The sequence below is a fragment of the Petaurus breviceps genome, unplaced genomic scaffold (assembly GCF_028583685.1).
Source record: "Petaurus breviceps papuanus isolate PSGF00001 unplaced genomic scaffold, PetGlider_PUasm1.0 182, whole genome shotgun sequence".
In the NCBI taxonomy this organism is placed as follows: domain Eukaryota; kingdom Metazoa; phylum Chordata; class Mammalia; order Diprotodontia; family Petauridae; genus Petaurus; species Petaurus breviceps.
In genome coordinates, this window is record NW_027185786.1 from 431462 (window position 1) to 451243 (window position 19782).

General features: G+C 41.8%; 1 pseudogene; it reads right to left on the reverse strand.

The window, feature by feature from the left end:
- The window catches only part of LOC138160750 (zinc finger protein 721-like), a 56387-nt pseudogene that overhangs the window by 26674 nt on the left and 9931 nt on the right, over positions 1 to 19782 (reverse strand).

Below are 19782 nucleotides of genomic sequence, written 5' to 3' on the forward strand. Positions count from 1 at the left end.
GATGTCAAGGATATGATGGGCTGTCACTAGGAAGAGGGATTAAGCATGTTGTATTTGGTCACAGAGGGCAGAGCTAGGAAAAATGGGAGAAAGTGCAAAGAAGCACATTTTGGCTTACTATAAAGAAAAATTAAATTATTAGATTCATCACAAAGTGGAGTCTTTGAGCCTTAAGGAAGCAATGGACTCTCATTAAAAGTCTTAAAACAAGAACTAGATAAAACTTGCATCTTGTATAAAAGATTCCTTTTCAGATAAAACTTGTTCAAATGGCCTCTGAGGCCCCTTATAACGGAAATTTTGAGACCATGAATTCTTCATGCCTACAGAGTTAATTATTAGCATGAGGTCAATGATGGACTTTCAACTATTCATGGAGATTTTCACCCAGATAAATTATATGAAGTCATGTAATGTGTTCCCCCTAGATGAAGTTTTCCCCAAAATAATTTTTTTAAATAACAATTTTATGATGTGTAGCAAAGGTTTGACTCAGCCTAAAGACTTTCCCAATTTATTATAACCAAAGAATTTCTTTCTCTAGCATAAAGTCTCTTATGGTCCTTCAGGTTTCTACTGTTTTAGTTAAGCTACATTCATCACATTAAATGTGATGCTGTCAGTATGAAAGCTCTGATTCATGCTGAGTTTTGTTTTCTCATTAAGCGTTTTCCACATTTTGTACACCAACAGGGTTCTCTCCATCATTATCTCAGATTCCTTAAATGTTCCACACCATTTGGAGGGTTTCCCAGATTCATTACACTAAAAAATAAGGTTTCCTATAAATATTAAGGTTTTCTGTGTGTATATTAAGGTTTTGCTTCCAGTGGAAGGCTTTCACACATTCATTAGTCATAGGATTTCTGCCCAGTATGAATTCCCATGTTTCTTAACTAATAAACAGTACATATTAAATTGCAAAGTTTTCATTGACTCCTTACATTCAAATTATTTCTGTGAACTTTTATTATGTGCAGCAAATTTTAGCCTCTGACTATAAGCTACTATCCACTCCTTTCATTCAAAGCATTTCTTTCCAGTACAAATTCTCTCATGTGTATTAAGGCTGTCCTTAAGCCTAAAGGCTTTCCCACATTCATTACATGAATATGGTTTTCCCTTAATATGAACTCTCTTATGTGAATCAAGGTTTCCCTTCCACCTGAAAACTTTCCCACACTCATTACATTCATAGGGTTTCTCTCCAGTATGAATTCTGTCATGTTGCATAAGGTATGAGCTTCGCCTGAAGCCTTTCCCACATTCAGTACATTTATAAGGTTTCTCTTCGGAATGACTTCTCTGATGTTTCAGAAGACCTGAACTGAACCTGAAGCCTTTTCCACAGTCAATACACTCAAAAGGTTTCTCTCCAGAATGAATTAGTTTATGTTCTTTAAGGCCAGAATTGGTGTAGAAGGCTTTTCCACATTCATTACATTCAAAGGGCTTCTTTCCAGTATGAAATATCTTATGCATTTTAAGTTGCCCTTGCTGTGTAAAGTCTTTGCCACATTCATTACATATGTAGGGTTTCTCTCCACTGTGGATTCGCTTATGAACATAAAAATTTGCTTTAGAGCTGAAGGCTTTCCCACATTCATTACAGTTATAAGGTTTCTCTCCCGTATGAACTCTTTGATGTTCTATTAGATATTGTTTCCTGCAATAAGCTTTCCCACATTCATTACATTTAAAGGGCTTTTTCCCAGTATGAATTATCTTGTGTATTTTAAGGTGTCTCTTTTGACTGTAGGCTTTCCCACATTCATTACATTTGTAGGGTTTCTCTCCAGTATGCATTTTTTCATGTTGGCCTAGAGAATGTTTCCGATTGAAGGCTTTCCCACATTCATTACATTTATAGGGTTTCTCTCCAGTATGAATTCTCTGGTGTTCAGTTAGATATTGTTTACTGCAATAAGCTCTCCCACATTCATTACATTCAAAGGGATTTTTTCCAGCATGAGTTATCTTATGTATTTTAAGGTGTCTTGTGTGACCAAAGGCTTTCCCACATTCATTACATTTGTAGGGTTTTTCTCCAGTATGCATTTTTTCATGTTGGCCTAGGGAGTGTTTACGATTAAAGGTGTCCCCACATTCATTACATTTATAGGGTTTCTCTCCAGTATGACTTCTTTGATGTTCAGTTAAGTATTGTTTGCTGCAATAAGCTTTCCCACATTGATTACATTCAAAAGGCTTCTTTCCAGTATGAATTATATTATGTATTTTAAGATGTCTCTTGTGACTAAAGGCTGTCCCACATTCTTTACATTTATAAGGTTTCTCGCCAGTATGAATTCTTTGATGTTCAGTTAAATATTGTTTGCTGCAATAAGTTTTTCCACACTGATTACATTCAAATGATTTCTCTCCAGTATGAAGTCTTCCAAGTATATTACATTCATGGAGAAAATCTAGGGGGATGGAAGGTATAAATATTCAATGTTGTCTGTGATGCAAACAAAAGGAAAGAAAGACTTCAAAGTAAAAACAAATAAAACAAAACTAAAGAAAAAGAGGGGAAGGGGCAGCCAGGTGGCTCATCGAGTAAGAGCATCGGCTCCAGTGTTGAGATGACCTGGGGATAGAATCTAGGCTCGGATACTTAGCACCCCACCCAGAAATAACTGGCCGTGTAACCTTGAGCAAGTTACTTAACCCCGATTGGTTAAAAAAAAAAAAAGAAAAAGAGTGGAAATCTACCCCATATTTTAATGTTGCAGGGTGGAAGAATATGAACAGAGAATTAAGGGAAGAAGGATCCCTGAATGACTAAGAATAAGTACAAGATATAAAACTCTTGCAACAGAGTACGCAATGTAACCTATGAAGGAAGAAACTCCTTAAACTTCAAGGAACCATGATGTAATTTCACATATGCTGACAGGAGAGAGATCATCTGCTAAATGTCACAGGAAGAAGAGAAAAATAGGGTTGGTTAGAAACTTCCTGCTGAAGGGTATCAAGGTGGCCTGGCCATCTGCTGATGACATGAGTTGTAGAGGGAACTGCTGACTTACCCACACACGTAATCTGAGAAGTACCAGACAAACTCCCAAGACTGGTCAAATGAGATGATTACTACCTAATTCCAATGGTCTTTATAGGGACAAGTGATACTTCCAACAGGAACCTAGAAAAGAGAGCTAGGGATTATGAAGTCCTGGGCAAAAACTGCCCAAGAAGGAGTGGTAAAAATCTGTGCCTGGAAACTTGGAACTCTAAAAAGGCTTTAAATTAAAGGGGGAAGAAAAGGAAAAAGAACCACTTCTATAGATCTAAAATCTAGATACCATAGAGACACCTTCAACACGGGAGGAAAAAAGGCAGTAAACATAGCCATTTCACGGAGACAAAATCCAACAATAGAAATCGTAGCTTTGGATGACTGTATAAAAACGAATATATAGAGAGGCAGGGCCAAGATGGTGGAGAAAAGGCAGTGACTCACCTGAGCTCTCCCCAAAACCCCTCCAAACGCCTTTAAATAATGCCACATTTTTATAATGCATGTTACTGTGGTATTACATGATGAAATTTAAAAATAAATATACATACTTGGGGGGGGAAATGCTCAACATTTTTTTAAACTGATAAGGATGCATGTTGGAAAAATTCAGAGAACACTGTTCAAATGGGAGTGCCCTCTTGGGCCCAGGGCTACTTAATAATAACTTGTAGGAAGGAATAGGGAGTGTGATTATCACAATGGCAAACGACATAAAGCTAGGAGAGATGCCCAACAGACTGAATGATGGAGTCAGGATTCAAAAAACTTTGCTGGGTAAGAAAGCTGGATTCCACCTAATGACACTGAATTTATTATAGAGAAATATAAAATTCAACACTTGGATTACACATATAAGATGGGGGGAGATATAGTCCCCCCCCCAATTCATTGAAATAAAAACTGAAGGGTTTTAGTGCTCTGCATCAAGAGTCCAAAATGGCAACCCAGATCACTAAGGCAATTTCAGCTACATGAAAAGGCTTAGGTCCAGAACAAAGAAGTTTATGACTCTACTCTACTCCCTGTTGACAAAAAAAAAAACAAAACTGGAATATCATGTTCAGTTCTGAGGATAACATTTTAGGAAGCCCATTGCTAAGCCGAGAGAACCCAAAGAAGGTCACCAGGATGGGGAAGCATCCCAAGATCATGGCCAGTGAGGATTAGAAAAAAAGAGCTGTGGGTGCTTAGCTCAGAAGAGAAGCCTCAGGAGGGACATGACAACTGTCTTTAAATACTGGAAGGGTGATGTATAGATGAAGAATTTGCACCAGCCCGGTCTCTTCTTTCCTTGACAATGTTCCAGTACAGAACATCTGTCATCATGTGTCCTCAGGCTGGAAAGAGAGTAAGCTCCCGGGCTGCCAAGGGGAGAGAAAGACACTATTTCCAGTGAGCAGAATTTTGAGGGATATCCAATATGGAATTAAAATCTAAGATGATAGGGGCAGACAGGTGGTGCAGTGAGTAAGAGCCCTGGCTCCAGCGTCAGGAGACCTGGGATCGGTTCAGGCCTCAGACACTTGGCACCCACACAAAAATAACTGGCCATGTAACCTTGAGCAAGTTACTTAACCCAGATTGCTTTTAAAAAAAAAATCTAAGATGATAGAGATAAATGAGCACAAGCAGAACTCATTGCTGAGGGCGGTTGGCAGACAGACAAGGTCACCAAAGTGACAGACATAAGAGCATGGGGAATCAGGGAAATATCACAGTATAAAGAAGGATCCAAGAGAAGCAGGCATGGTCCTGAATCCAGACTTTTATCATCGCATGCTGAATTAATGGATGAGTCAGGTTACTTCCCCCTCCAAACACCCTCTACAAAACTAATCTTTATCTTCCTCAAAACATTAATTTCAAAAGATTTCCCTGCTCAAAACCTAATATTTCCCCCTCCTGTTGAACCCCCATGCTACAGGATATCAAAAGGTTCGGGAAGCCATGCAAACACACCACTCCCCAGTTGGGAGTATTGCTAGGTTGATCCCAGGGAGGCTACACTGACTCACCATGCCTTTCTCTGCAGCCTTCCCTGTCAAGAGAACTCCCTCAAAGTATATGTCTGTATCTGTATGCATACATGTATATGTGTATGTATATATCTATAGCTATAGAGAAACATATCTAAACTTTATCATAGCCTTCTGAGAGGGGTGAGGGGAGGGGAAAAAGTAACAGAGTAAAAAAGTGAACAGCAGAGAACAAAAGAAAATTCACAAGGAAGCAAAGAAAAGATGGATAATTCTCAACACGACATGGATCATTTATCATACAGGCTTTCTTAAAATGAAAATTTATTGTTATAAATTCTGAATGCTCTCTTATGTTCTGCTATGCACACAATATGCTTTTTTTTCTTTCTTTGGATTTAAGTTCCAATATTTAAGTTTATGATATGTTTTTGTTTCTTTTCTCTATTCCGTATTTATGTTCCTGGCCCTTGAGTCTAAAATAAAATAAAATTTTTTTAAAAAGCACTCCCTCCCTGTCCACCTATTCAAAACCAAAGAGAGCCTCAAGACCACATGCCTGTTTTTGGATAAATCACTTCCTAATCACTCAATCTGGTTGACTGAGTGTGCATTAAGAGTCTACCCCTCTGTTAGGCAGGGTGGTAGCACTCAAGAAACAATAGGAAAAATGGAAATAGTCCCTAAGTCAAAATTCTATCATTCTACTGTGGAGATAGATAAGTAAATTTAAAAATGGAGAGAATTGAATGGGGAGAGTACCTGAAAGCACAGCTAAGTGAAGCAACACACAGAGCGCTGGGCTGGGGGTTAGGAAGACCTGAGTTCAAATCCAGGCCCAGATGCTAGCTGTGTGATCCTGGAAGAGTCACTTCACCCTTGTTTGCCTCAGTTTCCTCATCTGTCAAATAAGTTGGAGAGGTAAATGGCAAACGACAGAAGTATCTTTGCCAAGAAAACCCCAAGTGGGGTCATGAAGAGTCAAACACGAGTTAAAAACAGCTGAACAATAAGAAGTACCTTAACAGATGAGGGCGGGAACTTTGCTACTTTGGAAGCAGATACTTGAGGGCTTTTTGTAAATGATACCTCAGCTAAGAAGATAAGGATCCTATGGAGCAGAGATGAAGAGGAAATGTCTACCAAGTAGGGGGTAAACACACACAAGAGGGAGATGCCGAGTCCCAGCAATGGGCGATGGGCCATTTGGCTAGAACAGAGAATTCAAGACAGGGTGTGATGTGAAATCAGAATGGAAAAGGAGAAGTCGGATTATGGAGGTCTTCCAAAGCCAGGTGAGGAAACCAAGTTTTACCCTTAAGGGGACCAGGAACCAACTAAAGGCCTTTAAACAAGGGAGTAACCGGTCAGACCTGTGCCATCAGGTCACTGCAGCAGGGGGAGCATGGACTGAGAGGGGGAAGAGTGGAGGGAGGGAGGTCAATGAGGCAGAATGTTCTTCCAGTGCCAGCAGGTGATGAGGGGCCTCCTGAGTGAAGGCAAGAGAAGTTATAGAGATAGAACTGGCAAGGCTTGGCAGCTCTTTGAGTGCAGGGGTTAACGGAGAAATAGGGTCGGGTGGCACCGAGATTACAAACCTGGGCCAAAGCTGAAGAAAAGCATGTAGTGCCTTGCCAGAAACAAGGAAATTCAGATAACAGGTACATTTATATGGAAAGGTGGCGAGTTCCATTTTGTACATAGTGACTCAGAGAGGCTAATGGACAAACAGCAGGCAGCTGCAGATGCTTATGGCTGGAGCTGAGAAGAGACCTGAGAACTGGAAACATGGATCTGGGCATCATCTGCATAAATAAGTCAGTCAATAAACATTTAAGTGCCCACTCTGTACTAGGCACTGTGTGTATTACACTGCAAAGTGTTAAATAAATAAGTGGATCAGGGACAGCTGATGAAATCACCAAAGGCAAAGTGTGGAGAGAGAAGAGAAAGGATAAGCAAAGCTTCAACAATGGAGGAGCTCTCTGAAGAACAGAAAGTAATGAAGTCCTTGAAGGGACACACAAAATGGATAAGAAAGGGCTTGGGAGCCAAAGAGATAAAAAAAGACAGAGATGAGATAGTTCTATATATAGAATATGTGTGTATACATATACATATATGCATATATATGTGTGTGTATATACAAAGAGAGAGAGAGAGAAGGGGAATCAAAATAGGAAATCACAGCATCTCATATATGGAAGTGATACAACAGGACCTTTGATACCTGCCTGTGCCCAAGGATGAGTCTCCCCTAAAACAAGCCTGAAAGACAGTCATCCAGCCATCACCTGGAGACCTCATATGAGGGGCAGCCTCATTACCTTTAGTGGCAGGCTAGTTCACCCTCAGATACCTGGTTATTGGGAAACTTTTCCTTATATCAGGCCAAATCTTTTTTTTTTTTAAGCAATCGAGGTTAAGTAACTTGCTCAAGGTTACACAGCCAGTTATTTCTGGGTGTGGTGCTGAGTATCTGAGCCCGGGATTATCAGGCCAAATCTTGTACCTAACCAAGTCTGTGCTCCACAACATCACTGACCAGTGACCAACTAGAATCTGTTTGAAGGCCTCCAATGAGGGAGAAACCACCACCTCCTGACTCAGCCCAATGTACCACTTACAGGCAGTTCTAATTAACGGAGATTGTCCTTCCATCAAAACGAAAAGTGTTTCTCTGCAATTTTGTATTCTGTCCATTTTATATTCTATGCTCTTTTCCCTCTGGGGCCAGGGAGAATGAGTCTGATGCCCCTTCCATAGGATGGTCCTTCAAATATTTGGAGGCAGTTATCATATGGCCTACAAAGGCTTCTCTCCTTCAGGTGAGACAAAGTCAGTTCATTCTGCCAATCCTCTTACCATTCAGGTCCGTAACCCAATTATGCTCCCTCTCCTCTAATTTGTGGAACCACACCCAAGTCACCTGACATGGAAGGACAAGAGGACAGTGTAGACAAGGACTATCACAATCACAGAGCTTGACGGGTCCCCAGAAGCTCCAACCTGTAGCCAACCAAAAGTCCCCCCAACCAACAAATATCATTGAAGGTCAACCAAAGTTATGAAAGAGGGTAAGACCAAAGAAAATATTCTTTTTTTTTTTTTTTGCTTTTTTGGAGGGGGAAAGACAGGGCAATTGGGGTTAAGAGACTTGCCCAAGGTCACACAGCTAGTAAGTGTTAAATGTCTGAGGCCGGATTTGAACTCAGGTCCTCCTGACTCCAGGGCTGGTGCTCTATTCACTGTGCCACCTAGCCACCCTGAAAATATTCTTTAATTTTAGGTAGAAGAGAAGCATCGTGGTATGGGGGGCAGGTTCTGGACTCAGAAACAGAAGGACAATGTCTGAGTCCATCCTGCCACTACTAGCCTAGTGACCACAGGCAAATCAAAACCTCATTGAGCCTCAGTCTCTTCATCTATAAAATGGGATAATAATTTTTATTACCCACCTCAAAGATTAAAAAAGCAGTTGGTAAGTCATAAAGTGCCATTAGTTTATAAGAGTAGTATTAAGGAAGTAATCCTAGCCGCTGTCCCCAGCCCCAAGATCCCAACTTCCCCATACTCCTCTCACTAAGACAGCAGACACATACATGACCTCAACCACATACCCCAAGAGACAGCTAATATGAAAGCAGCACAAACAGGATACTGAGCAGGATGGTGGCCACTAAATCACAGAAAGGACTTTCCCTAAGTGGACGCCTGCACAGTAATGGCATAAACTATCCTTCGGGTGAACTTAGGACATAGAGAGACTTATTAAAGTATCATCCTGAGTGGGTTTTTCTGTATGCATTCTGGGTAGCCACATGCACAGTTCTACCAAAGTTATAACTTCTCCCCATATTAGCAAACCCTTCCTGTATTTTAAAATTCATATTTTCTGCTACACTAATAGCATCACTTTCTCTATAAAAATCCCTGTCTTGCTTTGCTAGACTGCTGGTTCCTTTAAGGAGCCTAGCCCACTGAGAGTGTAATCCTCAATAAATGCCTTTGCTTGGCTTGGAGATGGGCTAAGTCCCTGTGACACACCTTGCTACCCCAACAGAAACCTTAATAATTATCTTCCACGAAGCAGAAGGAAGAAAGGGAAGACTTCAACATTTTAATAAAGGAAAGAGGCTGGAGGAAACAAAAATGGAAAATCATTGGTTTGCAGGATTTGGGCAAAGAACAGAGGTGAAATAGAAGGTAGATAAAACAGACACTAGGAACAACCAATGGGCTTGAGCTTCTCAATACAGGTGAGACTCATCTACCATCTGAGAGAGACAGAAAGGACCGTTTGAAGAGGGAGACGTTATGGGGAGAACATTGTCACAAGAAGAGACAGGAAAAGATGAGATCTAGAAAAGAGGCAGAAGGGCAGACATCAGAAAAAAGCCACGGCTCCCAATCACCCTCCTCTCTGGTTTCTTATCCTCCACTCACCTCCAAAAATGCTTCCTGGGACTTTTCTATCTGGCAACTCTGGTGATTCTCTTCTCTCCAACTGGGAAATCACAGCTGCTTTGGATTCTGTGAGCCCTGCTCAGGGGGAAATAATTGGAAAAGAACAAAGAGCAGAAGGCAATCTTATTCTTTCTCTTTCATTTTAAAGAACAGCTGCATCAAGGAAGGACCTTAGAAGGATGCTCTGGGTTGTGTTCCCATCAAGTATGAGGGGGAATGAGTGACGGGGTTTGATTTGGGTTCCAAGAAAATACATTTATTTTAATACATTACAGGCTAGGAACTTTTCAAAGGGCTACATTAGAATTTGGGTGCAGAATCTATGACCAGCACAAACACACAGTAGGGAAATTGTAGCGTCAGTGAGCAACACAGAAAAGCTGCTGATTTCCAAATGTACAAAGCAAACACCCTTCATCTGGAAAGAGTGAAATACTATGTCTCTTCACGCCAAAAGATTTAGGAATCTTACCATGTTAGAAACGGTTAGGTGAGTAAATCTGCACACCAAAGCAAAGCAAACACTTGTGAAACCTTACAACTTTTAGGAAATGAGAATGGCAAAGACACCTCCAATGGCCCAAAGATTCAGGAGAAAGAAGCCGTCCTTACCCAAGGACACAAAGTTCTCATAGTTCTCCATCATCACATCCCTGAACAGGTCCTTCTGAGCTGGCTCCAACAGCCCCCATTCCTCCCAGGTGAAGTCCACGGCCACGTCTTGGAATGTCAGTGACTTCTGAAAGATCAGAACACGTTCCTGTTCGCCCAAGGACCAGCCTTCACAAGGCACAGGAGGGAAAGATGAAGCCAGAAGGGCCCAGAGGGAGCCATTCTCATGGCAATGAGAGCTTAGGGTGCTCCCCATCAAGCACTGATGTCTGGAAAATCTATTGACCACATTCCTTGCTCTAGACTTGTCTCTCTCTGCATTATAAATAACTGCTATTCCAGGTCAGCCTTACAAATCACTGAACCCAAGCAAAATATGCATTTCGCTCTTTAAAATCACATAGGTTTCTATATTATATACATCACATCCCTCATTCTCCACTGTTGATCACCAGAGTAGTATTACTCTGAAGGCAGGTCACAAGTGGAATATATCAAAGAATAAATATCTCTCTCTCCCTCTTTCTACTTCTCTCCCTCCTCCCTCTTTCCCTCCCTCTCTCTCCTTTCCTTTCTCTCTTCCTCCCTCTCTCTCCTCTATGTCTCTCTCTTCTCTTCTCTCTCTCTCCCTCACTTCCTCCTTCCCTTTCTCGTTCCCCTCCCCACAAACTAGTATGAGCCTGCTCTCTCCCAAGCTATTATTCTCCTTATTTTCAAGTATCAATAATATGAAAATTAATTTCTCTAGTACAAAGGCATTGTGAGGAGGGAATCAGTATTATTAAAGACTAAAATGTGGCTATGTTATCATGCCAATGCCATAAAACAGTCCTTCTTCAACTATAAACTATAGGCCATTGAAATTGACTTTGATTCTTGGGAATGGTCTAAAATAGATCGTTATAGAGACATTTAGCAAAAATGCAGAAAGGGAACCAGTGATTACAAAGAGCTAGCAGAAACTAGGAAAGACTTGAAAATTCTGCTCAATTCAATGGCCAACCACAATTCCAAAGACCCAGTGGTGAAGCACCTCATGTCAGAAAAGGGTGGGCCCAAGACACAGAATAATACATAGGCTTTCTGATACAACCAATGTGTACATCTGTTTTACTCAACTATGCATAATCATTACAAGAGCTTTGAGTTTGTTCTGTCTTTTTTTCTTTTTCCCAGTGGAAGTGAAAGGGAAAGAGAAATAGGAACAAGGATCAGGTAGCAAAAGACAGAGGCAAAGAAAAAGAAAAGAGGGACATTAAGATAGCTTTAAAAAAAAAAAAGCACAATTAAAAACAGAAAGGCCAGAAAAAATCACAGACAAGTTCAGAGAGCTATAGGTTGGACAAACTGTATTTAAATTTAAATTTAAAATGATTAAAAAGAAAATTAAGATATAGACAGACAGACAGACAGATAGATAGATAGATAGATAGATAGATAGATAGATAGATAGATAGATAGATAGATAGATAGACAGATAATAGAGACCCACAGTTTTAGGTATAATCATCTTTTTCTGTTCTACTCGACAGATGGAAATCTTTTTATTTAGTGTTTATTAACTTCAGGATGAAAATTTTTTTAAAAAAGGAAATTTGCCCTAAAAAACAAAAAGGAAAAAAGAAAGAGCCAGCATGATTTTAATAGGCTTCACCAAGAATTATCAGGTCATGCCAGACTAATTTCATTTCCTTTTATGACAGGATTACTAAATTACTGGAAGACTGTGGACAGAGTTGACCTGTATTTTCTCAAAAGCTTTTGATAAAGTAACTCATACTATTCTGTGGAGATAATATAGAGGTATCATTAGATGATAACACAATCAGATGGATTCAGAACCAGCTAGATAGCCAGACTCAAAGAAGAAATGGCAAAGATACAATGTCAAAGTAATGGGAGGTTCCCAGGAGAGCCCCAAGGGGATCTGTGCCTGGCCTTGTGCTGTATGCCATTTAACATTTTTACCATTGGTTTGGATAAGGGTATCTATGCTCATCAAATATGCATGGTGGAGGGTGGGGGGAGGGCAATGGACAGGGCTAACACAATAGATAATAGAGTCAGGATCCAAAGGTTCTGGATTGACTAGAACAGGGGTAGGGAACCTGTGGCCTCGAGACCACATGTGGACTACCGTGTTTCCCCGATAATAAGACACTGTCTTATTATTTTTTTTGGACAGAAAAACACCAGAGGGCTTATTTTCAGGGGAAGGCTTATTTTAATGAACATTGACAGCAATTTTAATAAACAGGTAAATGTGAACAAAAAAATGTACCTTTATTCAATAAGCAAATCACTGGGGAAGAACAGGATGACGCGCTCACTGGTGCAGCTCTGATTGGATGCAGCTCGGAGTGCATTTCACGGGGGGGGGGGGGGGGGGGGGGGGGTGTTGTAGGGGGTGCGGTAATGTAGCGTGAGCACAGGGGATCACCTTCACTACAGTAGCAATCTCAATAGGGCTTATTTTCAGGGGAGGGCTTATTTTAGAGGAATCTTACACAGTAAGGGGAGGGCTTATTTTCGGGATAGGTCTTATTATCGGGGAAACACGGTAGAACACTGGTGTCAAATCCAAACTGAAATGGGGCCACTGAACTCTGCATAATGATCTTTGTGGCCACATACTATCTTAGAAATCACATATTATCTACATTCTAATGTATTTTTATTTATTTTGTTAAATGCTTTCCAATTACATTTTAGTCTGGTTCCAGCCACCCTGGGGAAATGCTACCATTGGGGGGCCACAGGTTTGACAGCTCTGAACTAGAACACTGTGCTGACTCCAATAAGATGAGAATTCAACAGGGACAAATGAACATCAGCTTCACAATTATAAGATGCCCCCTTGATTAGACAACAGTTGTTATGAAAAAATGCCTGGAGGATCCAGCGAAGCTAAAGGTGAGACAGTAGCCAAAACCTCTAATGCAATCTTGAGCCGCATTAAGGATACACCGTCCAGGACACGGGAAGGGACAGGCCCACTTTCCTCTCTCCTGGTCAGACCTCATCGGGAATGATGCTGTCACTTCTGGACTGCATGGCTTTTTAAGGACACTGATAAGCCAGAGAGTGTTCAAAGGAGGGCAAAAAAGATGTAGAAGGGCCTTATGTCCGTGTTACAGGAACTTAAGTTCAAGGAACTCGGGGTTTAGCCTGGAGAAGAGAAGATTCAGGAGGCCATGAGAGCTCTCTTCTAGTACTTAAAGGGCTGTCAATGTGGGGAAGAGGCTAGGCTTCACTTGGCCCCCAAGAGCAGTCAGCAGCATATATTGAGTTTAAGTTTCAAAGAAGTAAATTTCAGCTTGGCCAAGAAAAGATTCCCTACAGTCAGATCTATCTACGAGTGAAAAGGGAGGTTCCCCCCTGCTTAGAGGTCTTCAAGCAAAGGCTGGATGGTCGTTGGTTGGGTGTGTCATAAGAAGAATTCATTTCTGGCTCTCAAACTCTAGGATTCTGTGCAATCCACAGAGGCCATCCTTAACCTACCTGGTCAACTTTGCTAATTGACTCTCAGGAAAAAAAAATCTAAATATAAAGGTTTTGGGGTTGCTTTTTTTACCAAGCCCACCTTCTGCAAGAGGCCTTTCCTGATCCCCTTTACTACAAGTGCCTTCCCTTGGCCATTGTCTTTCACTTGCTCTTATGGACATAATTATTCACAAGCACATCTCGGCCCCCCCTCAGAACGTCGATTCCTCCATCAGAGGACAATGCTTTTGCCTCTCTCAGTATCTCCAGAGCTTAGCAAGTGTTCAGTAAATGCCTCCTGACTTCCAAAGCCTGGCTCCTGCTGCTCCTTTTACTTGGAAAATTCTTCACCTCCCTCTCTAATTACTTATATCAGACTTATCCTTCAACCCCAATTCAAATTCTGTTTCCTCCAGGAAGTTGAGTCCTATGTCTGCTTTGGGCATTAACTATTTCCTTAAAGCGTTATCTTTTCATGGAAGGCAAAGCTGATTAATTCTACTCTGTCTATATTGTCCTATTAAAAGGAAAAAAAAACATGGTTTAACAAGACTGAACACAGTATAATTTAAACAACTAAGCTTGACCTTCAAAAGAAGTTAAAAAAATGCACCTCCCTCCCCTCTTGTCAGAGAGGTGTGAAATATCCCATATATACTGTCAGACAAAGCTGATATGGATCCTGGGTATGAAGAAGGGGAGAAAACTAAAGGTGAGGTAAAAAATATAGCAATAAAAATCAGGATAAAAAAAAAGAAAGGCTTTCTTTTTTTTTTTTTAAGCAATCAGGGTTAAGTAACTTGCTCAAGGTTACACAGCCCAACACTGGAGCCGGTGTTCTTACTCACTGTGCTACCTGGCTGCCCTGAGAAAGGCTTTCTTGGCAAAGATGCTGGAGTGGTTTGCCATTTCCTTCTCCAGCTCATTTTACATATGAGGAAACTGAGGCAAACAGGGTTAACTGACTTGCCCAAATATAATTATATAGAATATATTATACATATTGTGGGGCAGCTAGATGACACAGTGTATAAAATGCTAGGCCTTGTGAGGAAGATTCATCTTCCTGAGTTCAAATCTGGCCTCAAACACCTACTAGCTGTGTAACCCTGGGCAAGTCACTTCACCCTGCTTGCCTCAGTTTCCTTATCTGTCAAATGAGCTGGAAAAAGCAATGGCAAACCCCTCCAGTATCTCTACCAAGAATACCCCAAATGGTGTTACAAAGAGTCAAAAATGACTGAAACGACTCAACAAAGATGTAATAAAATGTAAATATGAATATGCTTGTATCTATATTTATATTACATATATGTGTAAAAACCTAAGGATATGAATTCTAGTTTATGCTTGCATGCTTCACAGCATTTTGTTTGGTAAGGAGCAAAGAGTATGTTCACAGAATGACTGGGAGGAAGGTAAGAAGGGAAGGCTGTTGGCAGGTGGGACCAGTCTCAGAAGACTAAGTGCCAGGGCATACGAGGGAGAGAATGTGGGGAGATGTTGGGGCAGCCAGGTTGGAGGCCAAGGTCTGCTGGTGAGCTTGAGAAAGACGCGTCAGCTCTGGGCACCTCAGATAACTCCTGTATCACATTAGGTGGCGGGACCACACAATCCAAAGATAGTTCTCGATTCCAACAACGCAGGAGCTCAGGAGCTACACGATGGACATAAGGACAGGCTGAATCTTCTAGGAAATTATAACTGATGTTCAGGTCCCCGGATGTGACTTGGTTTAGAAGGGGAGGAAAAGAGAAAGAAGCATCCACTCTTTTAGGAATGAGACAGCATTTCAAAGGAGAAAGGAAAAAAAACTCACCTGGGACCCAGATGTGAGGATCCCAGAAGTCATTCTCACCTCCACTTTGACTGTCACTTCTCAGCCAGAGTCCTGAAAAGACAGAACTAGGAGAGGAAAAAGAAATTAGTTGGGAGACCAATTCTGCCCTGCCACTCCCAAGCTTCCCAGGATAGAATCATCTCTATCTGGGTACAAGTGCCTTGGTTCTGACAGGTCCACCTTTTCCTAGAATCAGAGGGAAGGACCGTGGACATTCCTGTACTGTACCCTGCCGTTCTCCCTCTGCTCCTGGCCAGTTTTATGGGACAGGGCTCTAACAAGGGAATTAGAAGACCTGGCTGAACTCCCAGAACTTCCTCCAATGTGCCGCTGCATGACACTGAATATGTTACCCAAGCTCTCTATGGAACCCAGTCATCCAATCATTCCACTACTGACAGGATACGTGAAGGAGCCATTAACTGAAGTCTCTGCAGACAGCTCTTTGCCTGGACAGGAAAGAAATAATGAAAACAGGCAATAGTGAGTCCTAATTGCGGAGGAGTATGAATACAGCTAGAAAGCACCTTACTGACGCTGATAAGTTCGAATCAAAGGAATTCCCTCCCACGGTATTGAAAGGATGTGCAGCTGTGACTGCTGAGCCTTCCACAAGCTTTGAAAGGCTCGATGATCACAGACCAAAGTCTGATTTCTAAAATACATAGGGAATTGACACCAATATTTTTAACACCAACAGCCATTTGCCAATAGATAAACAGTCGAAAGGATACCAATGGTTTTCAAAAGAATTACAAACCACATGTGACCATGTGAAAACATGTTCTACTCAGCACAAGAGAAATGCATGTTATATAAGACAACTCTTCTAAGGCTCCACTCCACACCATGACAGCTGGATAAGATGGCAAAATGTGGGAACAGTCCATAGAGGGACAGCTGTGGGAAGAGACCGCCGCTACACAAAGTAAGTACAAGTGGTCTAACCATAATAGAAACATTACTGCACAATAATAAAAAACATAGCTAGCATTTACATAACGCTAAACAAGGGTTTGCAAAGCACCTTGCACATTTTTTTCATCTGACGCTCACAACAATCTTGGAAGGTAGCTATTACTGTTCCTATTTTACAGATAAGGAAACTGAGGCAGAAACAGCCAGCTAGGTGGCTTGAGTATCAGACACAGAGACAAGAAGACCTGACTTTGAAACTTGCCTCATGCACTTACCAGCTACATGACCCTGGGCTTACTATCTCTGTGTTTCTGTCAAGAAAATGAACTTTGCCCATATGTACAAAAATGTTTATAGCAGCTCTTTTTGTGGTGGCAAAGAATTGGAAATTAAGGGGGTGCCCATCAATTGGAGAATGGCTGAACAAGTTGTGGTATATGCATGTTATGGAATACTATTGTGCTATAAGAAACAAGGAGCAGTCTTCATATTTACCTGGAGAGGCTTAAAAGAACTGATGCTGAGTGAGAAGAGTAGAACCAGGAGAAATTTGTACACAATTACAGACACAACGTATGTGTGATGACCAACTTTGATAGACTGGACTCTTCTCAGCAATGCAGTGATATAAGTCAATCCCAAAAGACTCATGATGGAGAGAAATATGTGCATCCAGAGAAAGAACTAGAAAGAACTAAGTTTATATCCAGGTGGAAGCAAAATACCTGATCTTTTTCGTTCTCTTATTTGGTTTTATGTCCTTTTTACCATTTTTCATTCCAGTTGGTACAATCTGTCCTTATAACCTGACTAATGTATAATGTGAAAGTATTTACAGATCCTATACTTGACTATAAGTCGCCATGGAGGGGGAAAGGAGGGAGGGGGACAAAATGTGAAATTCAAGGAATTGTGGAATTGAATCCTGTAAACTAAAAGGAAACAAACAAATTAATAAAAAAAAAAAACTAAAAAAATTAAGAAAATGAACTTTGGGGGCAGCTAGGTGGTGCAGTGAATAGAGCACCAGCTCTGGAGTCAGGAGGACCTGAGTTCAAATCCAGCCTTAGATGCTTAACACTTACTAGCCATGTGACCTTGGACAAGTCACTTAATCCCAATTGTCCTGCCCTCCCCTCTCCTAAAAGAAAAAAACAAACATTGAAAGGCTTAAGAACTCTGATCACTGCAATAACCAACTCTATTATTCCCAAGAACCAATGATGAAGTACCTGAAAGAGGTTATGGATGGAGTCAAGGTGAAGAATGAGACCTACATTTGTTAACATGATGTGTGGGTCTTTTTTGGTTGATGATGTGTCCTTTGTTGGAATGGTTTTGTTTTTCTTGCTTTTTAAACTTGGAGAGAAGGGTACTTGCAATGAGGCTGTTAAAAAAAAAAGATTAAGGGAAGATTTTTTAAAAAAAAATTTTAATGCACAAAAGAAAAGAAAGGACAGAAGATACAGACAAGCAAGACATTTTTGAAAAGTTACATGTGAGAATTTGGATCTCAAAAAAAATTTTTTAATGAAATGAATGTTGAAAATAAGTAATAAAAAGTTTAAGTTATATGTGGAATGTATTATATAAAGAAGCAAACTGTATATAATAGAAATTTTATGACTTCATTACGATCTTTATTTTATTCTTCTTTGAATATGGAAATGCTGAGTGTGTGTGTGTGTGTGTATTGTTAAGTTCAGAATTTTTGAAAAAAACATAAATCAAGTCTGGCAGAAATGGGATTTAAAGCAACATTTCACAACACACAAGAAAAACAAATTAAAGAAGAAGTAAAGGAGATATCTTTCCCAACGACGATTCAGGAAAGAAGTTCCGTTGACTTTTTACTGATGTCTTCTGTTTCTAGATCCCTTTCATTTCTAATAAATCCCTTCCCCATCCCCAGCAGTACCAACACTAGGCACCCACATTCCCTTGTCTACCTGACCACCTCCTGATCTGCCCCCATCTCATCCTAGAGCCCAGGCACTTCTCCCCACCCCCCATTTCTGCCTTGTCCATTGCCCTGCTCCCCTTCCCTTGGACCATAAGCTCCATCATCCAGCCCAGTGCCTTGGACCCACAAATCTCCATGTCCAGCATCTGAAACCCCAGAAGAAGGTCCACAGATGCCCCCAAGCTCCCTGTGGAACAGTCCTTTGACCTTTCTTCCTCCACAACTCAAGCCTAACACCACCTTCTTTCCACCTGATCCTTTCCCCGCCTTCCAAAATCACATAGTATTTATTCTATAGACATCACTGTATTTATGTATGGAGGTGCTAGTTTCCCTTACAGCCATGCCTAGGAGCCAGTAAGACCTGAGTTCAAATATGCCCTTAGCCACTTTCAGATGGAGATGAGATCTGGACCCCTAAAAGGAAAAGACCTTGTCTTTGGGACCCAAACCTCAAGCCCCTGAAGCCAGTTCTCTGGTATTCACCTGAGGCAGGAGTCTGTCGCTGTCCATAGTCCTTTTAACTGCCCTTTCACCGAACATCTCCACCACTTAACCCCCCTCAGCTGTCTGCCTGTGGCCTCCCCCAGGCTCCTGGCCCCTGCTTGATCCCCTCCAGATCTCCCCTCTTTCTGTATAATAGTGTGGATCTTGGCCCCATTAAATTGCTCAGATTCCCACATCTGCTCTGCTGGTATCGGCTTCACAAATGAACCTGCTCCTTTGACTGCAAGGCCTGAACGGTCGAATTCTTTCCAGGCTGCCCCGCCACCTGCACCCTTGCCCTTCAGTGTTCGCAGCAGCCCTGGACCGCAACACTTCTAATCGTGTGTGGCAGTTATGGGTGGGAGGCAGGAGGACCATCTTCCCGACCTCAAAGCCAGCCTCAGACGCTTCCTGGCCGTGTGACCCTGGGGGGGTCACTTCACCTGGTTTGCCCCAGTTCAGTGTCTTTGCCAAGAAAACCCCGGACAGGACTGAACAACAAGAATGACAGGTCACTTAACCTCTGCCGGCCTCAGCTTACTCAGCCGTAAAACGGGGGTGACGATAACAGCACCCACGTGAGAATCTCGGACTGGCGCTGGGTAGACAGTAGGCGCTACATATTTTCTTCCTAAAACTGTGTCTCTTTAGGAGCTGGGACCAACAAAGGCCCTTTTTAACTCTGTGCCCCCGGGGTCTCTCCTGGTTTCTGGCCAGAATTAGCCTGGTGACGTCACGAGTAGAAGAGCCCCTGGGGGAGGAGCTTCCTCCAGCTGCCCCCTCCCACTCGGAGATCCGAAGACTTCCGCTTCTGGGCTGCTTCTCCAACAAGAAACCCCATCTCCAGACTCCGAGCCTTTGCTCCGGCCGTGCCCCTCGCCTGGCACGCTCTCCCTCCTCATTTCCGCCTCCTGCTTCGGGAGGAAGATGACTTTTCCTGGATTCCCCATCCCACAGGAGGTGAGTGACACGGCAGAACCCGCGGCCTCTTCCACTGCACCATCCTACCTTTCAG